This window comes from Adiantum capillus-veneris, chromosome 12 (genome assembly GCF_014529385.1).
Source record: "Adiantum capillus-veneris isolate H3 chromosome 12, ASM1452938v2, whole genome shotgun sequence".
Classification (NCBI taxonomy): domain Eukaryota; kingdom Viridiplantae; phylum Streptophyta; class Polypodiopsida; order Polypodiales; family Pteridaceae; genus Adiantum; species Adiantum capillus-veneris.
In genome coordinates this window covers 9,500,769-9,518,642 of record NC_140942.1, presented here as the reverse complement: position 1 = coordinate 9,518,642, position 17,874 = coordinate 9,500,769, and the positions used below count along the sequence as shown (strand labels likewise).

Below are 17,874 nucleotides of genomic sequence, written 5' to 3'. Positions count from 1 at the left end.
CATTCATAGGAGAAAGAAATAGTTCCTCAGTTATAATCACTCTTCTTGCTTAGCATACATAATAGCATAGTAATGAAGATGGAGAAGATGGAAAGCTTAAGCATTGAAGCATGGCTCTTGGTTGGATTTTCATTTCATAGCCAAGAGTGTTGGTGTAGGCTCTCAACTTCTTTACAAGCTTGGAGAAGGAGATGGATCTCTTGCACTTTGCAACTCCACAATGAGTGTGTGTGTGTGTGTGTGTGTGTGTGTGTGTAGAGGAGAGTATACCCTCAAGCTAGCCCCCTCCTTGCTTTGGTCAACCCCTTCTTCTATCACTAGCTTGCACTTGATTGGACCTCCTCAATCTTGGACAATGACATGCTTAGTGCATATCAAGCAAAAAGGGTAGCCTTGGGACAAGTGTCTTCCTTTCCCCTTTGAGGGAGAGGACTTGATAAATGCATAAACAATTAATTATATCAACTAAATTATCATTGGACCCCTTGGGAGGCCAACCAATAGGCTTTAGGCACACCATGAGGGCAACATGAAGAGGAGCTTGATAAGTGTCCTAGTTGCTTTCTTTATACCAAGCTTGCCTTGTGTGAGGGGTGTGTGTGTTCTCTCTCTAGCTCCTACAAAGAGGGTTCGCTCCCTCATGAGTAGGGATATGCTTTGACTTTTTGAACACCTTAACCCCTCAAGCACCTTAGTCATGGAGCACCTTAGCACCTTAGTCATTAAGCACCTTAGTGAGGAAGCATGACAAGCACCTCAAGCACCTTAGTCAGCAAGCATGACAAGCACCTCAAGCTTGGGCCGGGTTCCCACCTCAAGCTCAATCCTAGCTTGCCTAAGGTCAAAGGAATTTTAACACTAAACTTTGGAGGTCTTTAATGAAGCACCCTAAGGTCTTTAAGCTCCATTAGCTAGCCTTGCTCTTTGACAGACCATCTCTCATTTGGACCCCTTTACCATTGGCCCCGTGTTGAGATAGATGTGTAAGCACATGTCTATATTCTAGCCCTTGTTCTCGTTTATTCTCCCACATTAAATGATCAGTTTAATATGGAAAAATCATTTGGGTAGGTTAGATATTAGATTTTATGCCAACAAATTTCAATAGCATGCATGCTTAGAATCATGTTTGTGATGATGATGTCTCCCAAACACCAAGTAGAATTTGTCACTCTACATTGGAAAGCACGATATGGACTAAAGAGTAGACATGCTTGCGGTAGCTAAGTCTCCCAAGTACCAAATGGACTAGTCATCCATTCTGGAATGATGTTGTAAGGTAAAAAGGGATCCTCTACCCGCTAGGAAACATAGACTAATGACTAAGGCTTTATCTTCTCTACCTCATAGTCAAGGACTACTATGATTTCAAGAGAGAGATCATTTCATAAAATCTAATTTATAAATAACCCAAATGATTTCCCATACCATATCAAAGTGATCATTTAATGTGGGAAAATAAACGGGAATGAGAGTTAGATTATAGACATGTACATGCCTTTAAATCTAGCTCAACACGGGACCAAAGGTAGAGAAGGCAACGGGTCCAAAAAGGAGATGATATATCAAAGAGCAACAACGAGATAATGGATATTAGGGTTAGCTTCATCAAAAACCTCAAAAAGTTAGTGTTAAAGTTCCTTAGACCTAGGATCTTAAGCAAGTTGGGGCTGACCTTGAGGTGGGAACCTTGCCCAAGCTTGAGGTTCTTGTCGTGCTTGCTAACTAAGGTACTTGAGGTGCTTGTCATGCTTGATGATTAAGGTTCTTGAGGTTCTTGTCATGCTTGAAGCCTAAGGTGCTTGAGGTGCTAAAGTCAGCATGATCCCTACACAAAGGCAGGCGAGCCCTAGAAGTAGGAGCAAGAGAGAAAATACTCACACACACTCTCAAGGAAGGCCATGACTTAAGAAGTAACAAGGACAAATGTCAAGCACCTACACATGCTGTCCTCATGTAGTGCCTAAAGCCTATTGGTTGGCCTCTAAAGGGATCCAATGAGAATTTAGTTCAATTAATTAATTTTTCAAGCATTATTTAGGCCTTTTCTGTCAAAAGGGGAAAGGAGGACAATTGTCCTAATGCTACATCTATTGCTTGAAATGACCTAAGCTTGTGATTGGCTAGGCTTAAGAGGATCCAATGAGCTTACATCAAGAGCTAGAAGGAGGGGTCGACCGAAGCAAGGAGGGGGGTAGCTTGTGCATATACTCCCTCTCAGACACTCTCATTCTCATAGTTGTTGAGCAAGAACTCCATCTCCTTCTCCAAGCTAGAGCAGTTGAGAGCCTACACCAACAACTCTTGGCTATGGAATGCAAATCCAACCAAGAGCCATGCTCCAAACTGCAAGCTTGCCATCTTCTTCATCTCCACTACTATGCTACTATGCTATGCTAAGCTACAAGAGTACTAACAAGTGAGGAGCTTATTGCTTTCTTGTATGTTACTTCTTATTCCTCTTCCCTTCCCCCTCACTCCCTGCTAGCTCTGAGGTCTTAGGATTGAGACCGGGGATATGTTAATGCTTTTGCAAGTTAGTTAAGGCCATAATTTTGGTGTATGATGTCTACCATCTTCATTGCACCAACTAGGTCTCAAGGAACACAAGCTTGTATTGTACCAAGTCTCTCTTTATGGGCGAATCTACAATACAAAAGCCTTCTAAAGGGGCGATCGGATCCACATAAATCCGGTCCTCAATTGTTGTCAATTTCTCTAATCTTCTCTGTCTCTCTTTTACAAGTATTGTTCATACCAAGCTAATTAGGTGTAATGTTCATCTTGCTACCTTTACTCAATTACTCTCCTTATGCTCTTTAAGAATTCTCTTAAAGAAAATTCTTACTATTGTTATTTCATTTTTTGTTACAGTCAATGTTATAGCCATATTCCATTACATGTATTAACATCCTTAGTTGATACCATGTGTCATCCTTAGTGGATAAAGAACCTTCATTGTATTGTCCTAGTTCAAACCTTAAGGGGAGGATTGTAAGATCTGAGCTTTGTCCTAGAGTTGCTAGAGTATGAGTCAAGGAGGGAAAAGGTGGAATTATCCCACATGTAGTTGTGCAAGGCTATGAGCTTCTTAAAGCTCATCTCGTGAATTAAAAAATTCATTCTATTTTGCATTAAATCACCCTTGTTTATGGTGAGCTTGTGATGGCTTAGCAAATACTCAGGACCGTGTTTATGAGTCCAAGACTCAAGTTAATTGATCTTGGAACCAAACTCGCTTGAGTGCTAATCTAACCAACACACACTCACTTGTGTGCACAATGTTTCTCTTTCATCCACCCTAGCTAGCACAACCCCATTCCCATCATTGAAGGCTAAATAAGGGAGCAAGAAGGAATTGATAACCTTAATTCTGCTTGAAAAGGGGAGGAGCACATACTCCCACCTTCACATCTTGCTCTTCACCTTCTCCATCACCCACGTGAATCTTTGCTTGTGGGTTACCTCAAACCCCAAAGGGGCTCCCAGGTGCCGAAATATGTTCCCTTTCGTTTCAATCTCCCCTGTCCACATTGAAGGGTGGAGTGAGTCATTTTCAGATAGAGAGATCAACCTTGACTTTTCAATGTTGCACTTTGACCGTGATGCTAAAGCATATGTTTGCACAATTACCAGAGTCTTTCTGATGACCTGAGGACATGCTTTGAGAAAGAGCAGTGAGTCATCCGCAAAGAGCTTAGCTAGGAGTTGGTCTTTGTTAGGTAGAGTTAATCCTTGAATCCCCCCTCTGGTTGCACTACTTTCGAGTAATGTAACCAAAGGATGGGATCCAATGGCAAACATTAGAGGGGCAAGAGGACAGCTCTACTTAATAGATCTTTTTACCTCAAAGGCCCCCACAATCCTTTCATTGAAGAGGAGCTCTGACTAGCTCCTACCACACAGAATGTTGTCATATAGTGACCTTCTCTTTTTGAATCCATGATGGTGAGGAGTGAGGACTTTGTCTAATGGGGGGAGAGTAAGAGGGCTATAGAATTGGCAATGATTTTATAGGCGACTGACATCATCGTTATGGGACGCCAATGCTTCCAATGGGAACAACGTACATGTTTAGGGATGGGCTTGATGAGACCTCTTTTAATGCTCAAGTCCAACATCTCATCCACCAGGGCTTGATTGGCCATCGACATGATTGGGTACCTTAAATCATCCCAAAATCTTTGAAAAATTCAACACTTAATCCGTCCCATCTAGGGACCCTTCTTTGCTTAGGGCTTAAAGATATGGTTAACTTACACTAACATGACCCCTTCACTAAAGGACTCCTTGCAATATCAAGAAGGTGGTTCAGAGGTCCTCTAGAGACTAGCCCTCTTCAAAATGTGTTGTATTTAATGAACTGTACTTTGTTGGTATTGTATGGAAACATGTTCTTTTATTTGGACGGTCCCTCAAGACTCAAGAGTGGCACTTACCTTCGTCTATGTACATTGTAGGCTAAAGGCCCTCCTCTTTAGAAAAGAAACTTGTAGGTTCTAAAGTTGAAATCATGGACGTGGGTGTGTGTCTTTAAAAGGCTCAAACGAACGTCAGAGAAAGGAAACATATAATTTATAAGGATCCATGAAATGCACCTCAAGACTAAGATGGTGGTCACGCGAGACATAGTTATTAGTTACTTTTAGAAATAGCTATGCCTGTGTTCTGGTCACACAAGAAATATCAAGAGCAGTGCTCAAATTTTTTGTTTTCAAAAACTTGGCAAACCTACATATGTGAAACAACAGAGGTAAATTGACAAAATTTGAAGGTTTTTACACCAAATTACACTAATTTTTTCAAAATTTTGTAGGTTTTCTCACCTTCAAATATAAAGTTTAGAGGTAAATTTCAAAATTTGTAGGTGGGGTTTTTTGAGCAATGATCAGGAGGCTTAGTTTTGCTATACTCATCATTTGGCAACTATGTCGAATCAGCATAGTTACAAGTGCGACCCCTCCATAGCCATTATTGGGCCTGACGACCTTTTGGTGCAGTCTAGCATGGCACTCACATAGTGGCCGTTGCCTGGAACTGTGGGCATGTCATCGCCTTGAAGGGGGGGGGGGGGCCCTTGATGGAGCTCAACTATTGTGGAGATTTAAGGTCCCATCAAGTTCCAACATTGATTTTGTCTATGTAACTAAACTTGGCCAACACGTAAATATAGGCATGCAAATAGTCCATGTTTAGCTCGAATAAAATTATAACATGTGGTGGAAACTTGCAGTGTTCGGGAAAAATGTGTCTCAACTTAATATCGTGCCGTTTTCAATTTGAAAAATGCCGGTTGAGAGCAAGGGGTGAAGGAGAAATTCCATCCCAAAATACAGAAGAATAGTGTGAAAACCCCTTTTTAAAAATTTCCTCTTGGTAAATTCAAGGAAAGGAATTTTGTAGGTATGAAAAAAAATGATTTTTCCGAACAGTGGTGGAAGGGCAGAGGGGTACATGGAGACTAAATTGCTAAAACATGTGTGATGAGGTGGCTACAAGCATGGCTTTTAATTTGATGGTTGAGGTTGGGCATTCAAGTTTTGCAATGAGGCTCAGTTGGAGGGTTGCCTATTTCAATTCCAGATTTTACGTTTACTGTGTCTAGAGATTTGTGCAAGCAACTCTAGCCATTGATCCCTTCTCTTCCCCCTCATTAAATGTAGGTGTTATTTGAGCACAGCATTGGTGAGGTTGGCATGGGCATGGGCATGGGCATGGGCATGGTGATTGGAAATTTGGATGCAACACTTAGCCTAGCCTTAGAACCTAAGTCTTTGAAGGGAGGCAATGCCATGTCCATGCAGTTACAATTACATTGGGATGATGGAATGCCTTCATACTAGGTATGAGGCATGGAGGCATGGAGGAGCAAATCTACAAATCTCAAAACAATACAAGGCTCAAGCTCTCCTCAGGCTGCGTGAACCGGCTATGGTCAGAAGAAAGGAGAAACGAAACAAAATGCTGGCAATGGGAAAGGCTGTACCTTCTAAAGGGGAATTCGATTGTTGGAGACGCTAGTAGGTATCTGTGTGTATGTGTGTGTCAGAGAGAGAGAGAGAGAGAGAGAGAGAGAGAGCGACTCGCGGCGCGCGCGAGTGTGTGTTAATTGCATAAAGGTTATTATTATACGGTCTCTTCTCACATGAACCTGCAAGCCCAGTTTGAATAGGGACGGTTGGCAAACACGCGATTGCAATGCATGCACCCCCCTCGGGCCTCAAGGCTCAAACCTCCCCTCCCGGCCTCATTCATTCTGCAGTTTGCATTGCAGCAGCTTATCTTGATGGTGATGTGATCTTTGTAAAGAAAGGAGCTGGCCAGCCTTCAGGACTCAATGCTCATGGTACTTGGAGTTGGAATCGATTTTCTTGTATTTCATTTTCGCGCTGTCGGCAGACATGAATGCAGGTTCGGCACCCAGCTGATCGCACTCTCTAGAGTCTAGTCTCTACTTAAGCAACAGAATTGACAAGGTGCAGGTATAAGTGCAGTGACCAGTCCCGTCTTGCTCTTCATGTTATGCAACACATTATTGCCATCGCTGCTAAGGCACAGCTGCTAGAGCAGGCCCAGATATGGCATACACCCCCTCCTCTTCCCACACAAGCTTCCTCTTTTCGTGCCTTCTGACCTTCGCCTCTTTCCATCCTCATGCATCCTCTGCGTTCCCTTTCTTAACACCCCTCGTCTTCAAGCTCCTCTCCTTCACCTGTGCTTTCTCCTTTGCCCTCTTCCTTCAAGCCATTTTCACACGCCTGTCGCCGCTCCCCTGCTACCTCATTGACTTCTGCTGCACCGAGGCAGAGGGCAATGTCGCTGTGACAGAAGAAGTGTACACCAAATTCATCACTAAATGGAGGTCTGTGAAAGAAAGCAACCTCGCATTCCAAGAGAAGGTTTTACTGCGCTCCGGTATAGGGAATGAATCGTATGCGCCCATGACTCTCCTCTCAAAAGCTGAAGATGTGGATCTGCAGGATGCGCGCGAAGAGACGGAGAACTTGATCTCAGTAGCTGCAAAGAGGCTCTTGCAACAGGTCGGGATAGAGGCCAGAGAAATCGACATAGTAGTTATCAACTGTAGCTTGTTCAATCCCACTCCTTCACTCTCTGCATTTTTAGTGCACGCTCTCAGCATGAGGAGCAATGTGAAGACCTTCAATTTGGCTGGCATGGGATGCTCTGCAGGGCTCCTGTCTATCAGCCTCGCCAAGGACCTCCTCAAAGTGCACAGAAACTCGTATGCCCTGGTTCTAAGCACAGAGAACATAACTAGTAACACATATTTTGGCAACCAGGAGAGGTCCATGATGGTTGCAAACGCTCTCTTCCGATGTGGATGCGCAGCAATCCTGCTAACCAACAAGCGCAGCTACCGGCGCCGTGCGAAATTACAGCTCTTGCATTGCTTGAGGACGCACCTTGGGGCTGATGAAGGTGCCTTCAATTGTGTTCACCACTTGCAAGACAACGAGGGGAAGCCTGGCGTGGTCCTCCAGCCCAACCTTGTAGAAGTCGCAGGCAGTGCACTGCGTCGTAACATCACCAAGCTTGCACCATCAATACTCCCGCTTGATGAATTGATCAGAGTGGTCCTAAGCATGATAGGGAAGAAAGTCTTCAAGTCCAAGGACGTGAAGGTGTACGAGCCCAACTTCAAGAGAGCCATAGATCATTTTTGTATTCATCCAGGGGGGAGGGCTGTCATCGACTCAATAGGGAAGGGCCTGAAATTGAGTTCATACGATGTTGAACCTGGAAAGATGGCTCTGAACAGGTTTGGAAACACATCTAGCAGTGGGATATGGTATGCATTGGCATACTGTGAGGCCAAAGGAAGGCTGAGAAAGGGTGACAAGGTGTGGCAAATCGCCCTGGGGTCAGGTTTTAAGTGCAATAGTGGGGTTTGGAGGGTCTTGAAGAATGTAGAGCGTTCCGAATGCTCGGAATGCAACCCATGGTTGTCGTCTATTGATAGGTACCCACCGGCTGCCAGTATTCTGCAGGGCTGACATGCGCTTTAGCTGTCAGCTTCTAGATGTGCAACTATGATATTGCTTGAGGTGTGGCAAGGAGCCATATTTTTTATCACAGTAGACAGACCATTGATGGCATACCATTGCCATGGATCAAAGGAGGCATTTCATGCGTGTTCGGTATAGTCAGACTAAGCTTTGAAACATCATCACTGCAAAATGTCATGGAAGATTATACATTTCTGGCAGCAACATTCTTCATCCACATTTCAATGACCATATTCTCAGTCTTATCGGCATGTTGGTACCATCACTCATCACATTCTGGCCCATGGTTTGCATATTAGGTAGGAAAGCATCGATCACTTAGAAAGATCCATTAGGTATAGCTAAAACCACCTGAGATGGAACTTACAGGTAGCACCACAGACTTGTGGTCACATTGGTAGTACGTTTTAAGGATGTGCTCACTGAGCTCTTCTTCATAATCTGAGTACACCACAGCCTCTTTTGTAACGTAGCATGAATCTGCCAAACTCTTCTTCTCTTCTTTTTTTCCAATTGTATTAAGTAAAAAACGAACATTACATATGAAAGGCGTACAAGCTTGGATACCATCAGAAAAGCTTATTTCTTAGGCTTGGACTAATGTTGAATGTTGATTAGGTGTAGCTACTCTACCATCGAGCTTGGGCTCGTTTGTGTTCATGTTGAGCTTCCATTGCAGGAGTAGGCCACTGGCTCTTGGAGGGATCTTCAAAAGGTGTAATTCGGATGTGCTACATTGGGGATCGATTGGTTTGTCGGAAGTTTCTCTTGGCAGCTTATGATTTGTCTTCATGTGCATTGGACATGTTGGGGTGAAGTGGCAACTTGCCACCAGATATAGTGGCATTCGTTGCTATCTTTGTTTGAATATATTTCTCGTAAAAGTCTAGTCTTTATGGTGTTTATTCTCTCTATGGCATGTGATGTGCACGGGGTTGTCATGATCTGGAATGGTGGGTTGCGGATCCTTTGTAAAAGTCCTCATGTTTGTGGTGTTTTTAAACTTTAATACAAATAGCTCCTATTTAAGCATTGCTATAAATTAGAAATAAAAAACAAAGCTTTAAGTTCTAAGGTGGTAAATGTTGGGGTATAGGCGCCTGTGCCTTGCCCGGCCGCCCATAGTCAGGGCGCCCACTGACTTGTATACCTTATACATAGCATAAGTGTATAGGGGGCTGCTCACTCTTAGAGTCTCCCCACCCACATCGTGTGTGTCTCCTTCTCTCTCTCTCACTCTCCGTCTGTGGTGCTCCCCGATCCCCTTCAATTGGTATCAGAGCTATGGTGACCGCGGAGAGAACGACGGCTTTAAGAGCTTCGAGGAGATAGCTTGCTCGCTCTCGACGGTGGAGTTTCACGGAGAGCGATTTTAGCTTGAGGAGCATTGTCTTTGGAGCTTAGGAGCTTGGTGTGGTCAAGCTTGGTAGAGGAGGCGGTTGCGGCTTCCTTGGTGAGAGGAGCTTTCGAGCTCAGTGGAGCTCGTTAGAGAAGTGCTCGGCGGAGGAGAGCTTGACATTCGAGTGCTTGGATGCTGTTGTGGCAGAGCTCTTGTATTGGAGCTTGCATTGAGAGGACATTGCATCACGCAGAGTGGAGCAGGAGCAGGTTCAAGACTGTGTGCAGCTCGTTTTTGCCATTTTCGGGCTCTAAAACGTAGTTTTTTGCGTAGCTCCGTCATATAGAGTCAGATCTACATGATCCAGGAATCTAGGTCAGGGTTTTGGTACGCTCCGGACGCGATGGTGATGTCTATTTGCTGAAATTATGCTTTGAATTACAGCAGGTACAGCAGCAAGTTTATTTGTGCACTTTCGGGTCCCAAAAACACTGTTTTTGGCATAGCTTTCACACCCGGACTCGGATACATATGATCCAGGAGTCTACCTTGGGGTTTTGGCACGCTCCGGACGCGCTTGTCATATCAGAATTTTAAAATTCTGAACGCTGAATTTTCTGCAGCAGCAATTGTTTATTGTGTGTCGAGGATTCCACACATGGTTTGCTCTCAGATGTGAGAGTGATATTTGCTGCAAGTTTTCTCACAGGTGGGAGGATACGATGTATGCCTTATGTGGTTTGATGCTCAGGGAGACTAATGTGATTGCATTTTGAGCTCGGCAATGTATGCCTCGAGCATGTTTTTTGGCAGTCACAGGTAGAGTAGATATTTGTGTACTAGATTTGTAGGTGTTTGCAATGATGTATGCAAAAATGTGGAGATTGGTGCATGCATTTGGAGTGTGATTTGACGCACTTTGATTGCTCATGGTTTTGAGCGTGCAGTCAGTTTGGTTACTGGTTTTGTGGCCGTTTTACTGACGAAACTCTGGCGAAATTTTCCCAAGAGTTTTATGTGCATCATTCATGCGATCTAGGTAGAGATTGCGGGTTGCACTCAGCATTTGTGTGCGGTGTTCTCTGCAGGTGGGAGATTTGTGCGTGTATGCATCGATACCGCACAGTGTGGGCTTGGTGATTAGCTCACGGGTTTGACAGGCGTACAGTTATCTTGGCACACTCACAGGAGTGAATATTGTGATGTATGCTTGTGTGGCTACGAGCTAGGTAGCCGGATTCGAGCACTAATGGCTTGAGGTTTTTCAGCAGGTTTCAGCTACAGGTTTACAAGTTTACAGGTAGGTTTGAGGTTTTATTTGGGCGCTGAATTTTCAGCCATTGTTTCCTCTTTGCAGGTGTCCATGTATGGCTCAGTTGTAGGCTGATCTGGGACACATTTGTGACTTGTTTATGCAGCTGTTTAAGAGCTGAATTTTGGGGCTGTTTTGGGGCTGATTTGCAGCCATATCTTACAGCCATATTTGCAGACTTTTGTTGATGCGATTCGAGCCAGTTTAGGGCTGATTTGGTTGACATTTGCTACTCATTGTTGGTTGCTCTTTTGCGAGCATTATGGCTGATTTTTCATTTGACTTCCAGCGTTATGGTCTGACACAGTTTGATGGTGCAGATTTTGTTGCTTGGAAGGAACATATGCTTGTTGCATTGACAGATTTGGGGCAGGATAAACCCTTGCGTGGTTTATCGACGAAGCCCAAGTCTATGAGTGATGATGATTGGCATGATCTTGATGAGTTAGCAATGTCTACGATTCGTTTGCATCTGGTTGAGTCTGTTTACTGGCAGGTCTCGAGGGAGACTACAACTCATGCTTTATGGCAGAGTTTACATGCTATGTACGCGACATCCATCTCTACAGGGGAGTCTAGTCCCACTTCTATGTCCATGGGAGAGATTGGTCCCACACGCAAGTCTCGACGGCATAGAGACTTGACATGTTGGCATTGTGGACATAGAGGGCACATTAGGCGTCGATGTTTCAGGCGTTTGAGACAACGGAGGCGACAGATGCGTGATGCAGATTTGGGCATGATAGATGCTAGTGAGATCAGTACGGTGGTTACTGAGTATGCTTGTGATGGCGATGTCACATTTACATCTAGCTTGTCTTCAAACGATCTTATGTCTATGGATTGCATATCGGATTGCACATTGTCTTCACATTGGTTACTAGATTCAGATGCTACTTTCCATGTCACGTCGTATCGTGAGTGGTTTAGCACGTTTTCTAGTGGGAGACTTGGTTGTGTGCACATGGCTGATGGTGCTATGTATGACATTGAGGGTACAGGAGATGTATGTTTGTCCTTGCCCAGTGGTATGAGATTTACCCTGCGTCATGTGCGTTATGTACCAGATTTGACAGTGAGTTTGATCTCGATTGGTCAGCTAAGAGATTGTGGATGTCAGATTTCGCTACGAGAGCGAGATTTTGTGATGCATTTGGGTTCGCTAGTGATTGCGAGAGGTGCCAGGAGTGGTACAGGTTACCCATTGCATGTGGATCACGCGAGAGACGGTGTTGTCTCTGTGATCATGCAGCCAGGTAGAGAGCGAGAGAGCAGGCGAGTCTCTTTTGCTTGTGGGTTGCAGGATGCTTTGCATGGAGTGCAGAGTAGTGAGCTCGTTGTGCACACAGTTGGGGCACGACTTGAGCAGTCACACAGAGAGGTGACAGAGTCAAACATGCATGCTTTGCTAGTGACTGAGCAAAGCAGAGAGTCAGTTGTGCGAGATACTTCTATGCAGGATAGACAGGTAGAGCGGTCTTGCTCTAGTGAGTCACGACAGGAGAACGTTGTGCAAGAGTCTATGCATACGGAGTTAGAGCATGAGAGCTCTAGTGAGTCACAGCAGATTGAGTGGTCATGTTTACAGTGGATGATTGCAGAGGAGGCTGAGATGTCAGCAATTATGCAGTCATTCCTTTCTATGCTCGACAATGAGCATGGGGATATAGTTGTGCAGGATATGTCTTCCAGCAGACACCTAGAGCAGCTGGTTTGCTCTGAGGTTGCACGACAGGTTGATGCGTCTTTTGCGGACAGTCAGGAGATGCATGTGGCTGACACGCCTTGTCAGTCAGAGATGCCTATTGCCAAGGACATATATGTTGATGCATGCTCCGTAGAGCTAGCAGGGCCCGCTAGCATTGCATCGGCATTCGGTGGTCTCATGTATGAGATGCTGATCTTGAGACCGGATATCTCAGCTGCAGTGGGAGCATATGTAGTTGGGATTGTCAGTCGTTTGCTGACTGATGATGGCATAGTGCACGAGGGAGATATGCAGGTATTGCGTACATACTTGCAGTACGTGTGCGGTACGTCTGGTGGTGTATGGACTTACACGGGAGCAGGACAGCCGGATGCACACGATCACAGCCAGCCAGTGGGCATCGGTTGAGAGCGGTTTTCTCTCACCTTTTGTAGTCTTTAGACTAGGTTCCCTTGCTTAAAGGCACAGTCGCCTTTAAGTGGGAGGTTGTTGGGGTATAGGCGCCTGTGCCTTGCCCGGCCGCCCATAGTCAGGGCGCCCACTGACTTGTATACCTTATACATAGCATAAGTGTATAGGGGGCTGCTCACTCTTAGAGTCTCCCCACCCACATCGTGTGTGTCTCCTTCTCTCTCTCTCACTCTCCGTCTGTGGTGCTCCCCGATCCCCTTCAGTAAAATATAAGTTTACATTTATTAAAATTTGAGTTCCACCTCCTAAATCAAAGAAAAGATGACACTTTTAATGTGTTATTTTTAACGAAAACCTCAAAAAGTCATGCACTGCTACTCCATCATTTTCTTCATTCAACGAGGCAACAAGGGTAAAAGAGTTCACCTTCTTCTTAACTTTGTTAGAGGAGGAGCTTTTGGGAGGGTGCTTGCTTGTAAGTTAAGTAGGGAGGTTTTTTGGGTTTCAAGTGTTCGATGGAGACTTACTATTTTGACAATCTTTTGAGAGGGATTGAGGTTGAGTGGTTGCTTTGACCCTTTTCTTGCCCATAATGAAAGGAAGAATTGGGTTTGTGCTTGTAGTGCATTGGTGGGAGGAAACTGCATTCATCGTCGAACTAAATGAGGATAATATAAAGGAAAGTTTTGGGCAAATTGAACTCCATGAGGTCTTGTGGGTGTCATCTCAGGCTAAACTCTTGACGTGGTTTGCCTCTTAACAAAGTTGTAAGTCAAACTTTTCTTTCAAAGGCTATGCACATGGAGATTGAAATCAATCGCATCGGGGAAAATAGTTGATTTGGTAGAAATCTTTCTACTGCAGCGGCCAATCCTTGTAAGTAAGATTCACAACGTAGTAGGATGTAGCGCCAGAAGCCGGTGTCAACGTGAGCATTTTTTGAGGCGCAAAGCGAGATGTGGGCCCTTTGTTGAAGCGAAGCTTTCATGTGTGCACCCTTTCAATCTATATTTTGAAACTAGTTTTCCTTGATTGCTTCATTATGCTAATGGTAAGAAGTAAAAAAGTGATAGTGGTGTGGATTTTACCTCATGGCATAGCTTGTGATGATGACTCCATAGAATCTCTCCTCAAAGCTTTCACCAAATACTCTATCACCTCCCATCACAAATGAGGTTTTGCAAAATAGGCACTGAGTTGAGGCCAAGGGAAATAGGGATTGCAAGGGCTGGATTGGTCATTGGAGCACACAAAGGTATACCAGTTAGCCAAAGATGAAAGAGCCGAGGATGAAGAAAGGTCAAATGAGCATATGCAAGGTGCTAGTGTACAAGCAGAGGGGCTTATGGAGGAGACAATGAAAGAGCCAAGTAGGCCAGTGGAGGAGCCAAAAGAGCCCATGGATGAAACCCTGGATGAGGCAAGGATGGATGAGGAAAGCAGGCCTACGAATGAGCAAAAGGATATGGATGATGCAAGCCGGCCAACGGAGGCAGAGGAAAAGACCTTGGAGGAAACCCCAGTGAATGAGGCAGAAAGAGCCATGGGGGAGACCCTTGATGAAGATGAGAATGATGACTACGACGATGAAGCTAAAGTAGAGGATAGCAACAACGACAACAACACTATAGAGACCCAGTATGGACCCTTGCTACCTGTAGATACGGTTGTTCCGGTAATGTCTATTCAAGCATGGCAAAATATGTTCAGCTTCTAACTACTTATATATACTTGTCAACTTTTACAGAGGTTGATTATCTTGGACATCAATGGATTGTTGCTGATACGCGTGCCTCTGGGTATAGCAGACCCCTTCGAGGATTTGCAAACATTTCGGATGGGAACTTGTCAAGTCGTGGTTCGTCCAGGAACCAAAGAATTTAGTCAGTTTCTTCTTCCGCGTTTCAGAGTTGCCGTATGGTCTTCAATGCAAAGGCAAAACTTGTCGCCACTAGGTACAATAGTTTGCAGTGTATGCGGTGCTCATACGTCAGATTTTTCCTTTTTGTATGATCAAAGAAAATGCGTTACCGTCGAGGGCCACTACCACCTTAAAAAACCACACTTACCTCTTTTGTACAAACCGTTTAGCCAAATCGATGTACCCTTTGCTGCAAATAATACACTACTGATTGATGATACTCCTGAAAAGGGAGAACTAAATCCACCAGGAACAACTATCTCACCACCCTCTTTTGAGGGGCATACCTTTGATTTTTACCTTGAACACATTTTGATTCCATACTTACAGAAATTGTATCTCAACCCATTTTTCATGGACGAGTTTGTACTTTCTAATGAATTAAGATGACTCTTCTATCATGTCTTTGTCTTGCCTAACATTGAGAGAGAGAGAGAGAGAGAGAGAGAGAGAGAGAGAGAGAGAGATGTGGTAATGGCTAAAGAAATGTATTTCAAGAACACTTATATTCACAGAGCACAATTGACAAATGAGCTCAAAAAAACTTCATGTATTGAAAGTCATTCGTATACACTTGGGTTCACAGGAATCTCTGTTACATTGACACTATTTCAACCCGACCATCCAACTCTTTGCACAGAATATCTTTTTCCCTACGCCGCATAAACTTACGGCCAGCTAGGAAAAAGAAAAAATCTGAAAGGTCCCTGTCCATTGACTCTTCAATTATGTCATGTAGCAACTGCAGAAGACTGCATAGCTCCCTTTGCACTTTGTACATACCAAAAATGGGTTAATGTCAAATTTCATCTCATATTGTAAATGTTTTTTTTTCTCAAAACTCACAATTGTGAGTGATTGTAATAAAATGCCATAGAAAAAAATTACAAATCAACCTCAAGCTCATGCCAAGCCTTGAGGGCAAAGGATTACCGTACTACTATAGAAAGTCCATACCTTTACTTACTAGGGCTCAAACGGATGGCGAGGGAAGTCCTAAGCCAATCATCCAAGTTTTGCGTTTTACCAATAACATATATTAACTCCTTACTTTCTTGTACAATCTCTGAAAAGCTAGCCAATCAAGAGGTCGCTGTTAAAAACCCCAGTAGTTCATGACTTCCCAGATAATAATAAAGAAACAATATCAGACAATTTAAGTACAGCTTAGAAGTGCAGGATTTTGAAATTTCTTCCCACCAACGGACATATCCTTCTTGAAAAACCCTATCTTTCATGTTCTTTGTATCTATTTGCACACCTTCCCTGCCATGCCTCTTATTGTCGGGCATTCCATGAACAAGTGGGTGAGGTCTTCGCTAGCCACTCTGCACCATGAACATCTACCGGGCTTGATACCACGGGCTTGAACCTTTATGCCTATTGGCAAAGCCCCCCACATTACCTTCTAGAGAAATATCTTCATAAAAACAGTACCCATGTTGATCTATTGCACCAACTCTCTTGTGATACCACCCAGCCTTAAGCTAGACCACCTCGGGGCTAGTAACTTATTGTGCACCTCTATCCCTTTCCATTGACCACCTTTAGAGCAAAGTTTGCCTCCTTGGTCATGATAGCCCAAGAGTGGTCTTGTTTCGCAAATGCAACCACAAACTTGGCACTTGTATTTTCTATCACACATATATAATCACAAATGGTTTGTATATCACAAAGGGACCCACTGAAATAATATGAAAGGTACACATTGCACATCTACATTTTGAAGCAAAATAAAATGAAAAGGAAGTAAATAAAAAGTTTTTTAGAAAAGTGTTTTTTCATCAAAAAATATAAATTTAATAAACACAAAAAATAATCAAACAAACTAATGAAGTAAATCTTCATGAAGTCCTTATATCAAAGGACTCTTTATCATTACTTTATATCATGGGATCAAATGTCATAAAATCTAATATCTAACCAACCCAAATGATTTTCTCATATTAAAGTGATCATAAATGTGGGAGAATAAATGGGAACAAGGGTTAGAATATAGACATGTGCTTACAGATCTATCTCAACATGGGCCAAATGGTAACAGTGTTATTGTAAGCATTCTCCACTAAGAGTAAGTACTTCTCCCATTGGGACCTTTGATCTACTTTCATTACATAGGCTTTAGTAGATCAAGAATTGTTAGGTTAGCTATTTCACTTTTTCCATCCGTTTGCGGGTGATAGATCAAAGAGAAATTTAGCCTTGTCCCTAAATTCTCAAAGAGACCCTTCCAGAAATTACTGGTCATTCTAGGATCTCTATTCGACACTATGGACATTGGCAAGCCATGGTACTTGAAAATTTGTGAAGTGAAGAGGGTTGCCATTTGATGGGCTTTGATAATATTTTTGACAGGTATAAAATGAGCTTGTTTACTGAACCTGTCTACTATCGCCCTTATTTCCATACTCCCATGGATAGACATAAGAAATCCAAAGATAAAATCCATGGATATGCTCTCCCATGGTGAATTAGGGATTGGAAATGGTTGAAGCAATCCACGTTGCTTCCCACTATCAAACTTCATCTTTTGGCATACCACACATTTAGAAACATATTGTTGTATGTTTGCTTTCATGGTAGGCCAATAGAAATATGTTTCAATCCCTTTTAGGGTAGACAAATCCCTCTATGGCCCACATAAGGAGGAGCATGAGATTCATACATTACTTTCTCATGTAGTGAATTAGTAACACATAGTCTATTGCCATAGAGAAGATAACCATCTTGTAAAGTAAATGGTTCGTCTTTCTTCCCTAGTGCAAGGTCTAAAATCACATCTCTAAAATCAGGATCAATAGCGTACTCATCTATCATAAAAGATAGATCATTGTGAGTTGCTATGGAAACCGCATTCACTCTCGGCCGTCTTGAGAGTGCATCGGCTACTTGATTATGCTTGCCATAAATGTGACCAATATGAAAATGAAATTGCGAAAGGAAATTGTTTCACCTCATTCGTTTGTCAAAGATTTGGTCTGCGTCATGAAGTACTTAAGGCTTTGATGATCCATCCGTAGAATGAAAGTCGTCCCCAATAAATAGTGCTTCCACAAGTCTAAGGCATGTAGAACTGAGAGGATTCCATTTTCATATATGCCTAGAGTTTGCTAAACAGGGTCGAGCCTTTGACTTTCATCCACAACCCGCTTCAGA

General features: G+C 43.4%; 1 pseudogene; it reads left to right on the top strand.

Annotated features, from left to right (window-relative positions):
* The first annotated feature begins 5,648 nt into the window (after positions 1 to 5,648).
* LOC147445296 (3-ketoacyl-CoA synthase 20 pseudogene) lies at positions 5,649 to 8,575 on the top strand (annotated as a pseudogene).
* The last annotated feature ends 9,299 nt before the right edge of the window (positions 8,576 to 17,874 follow it).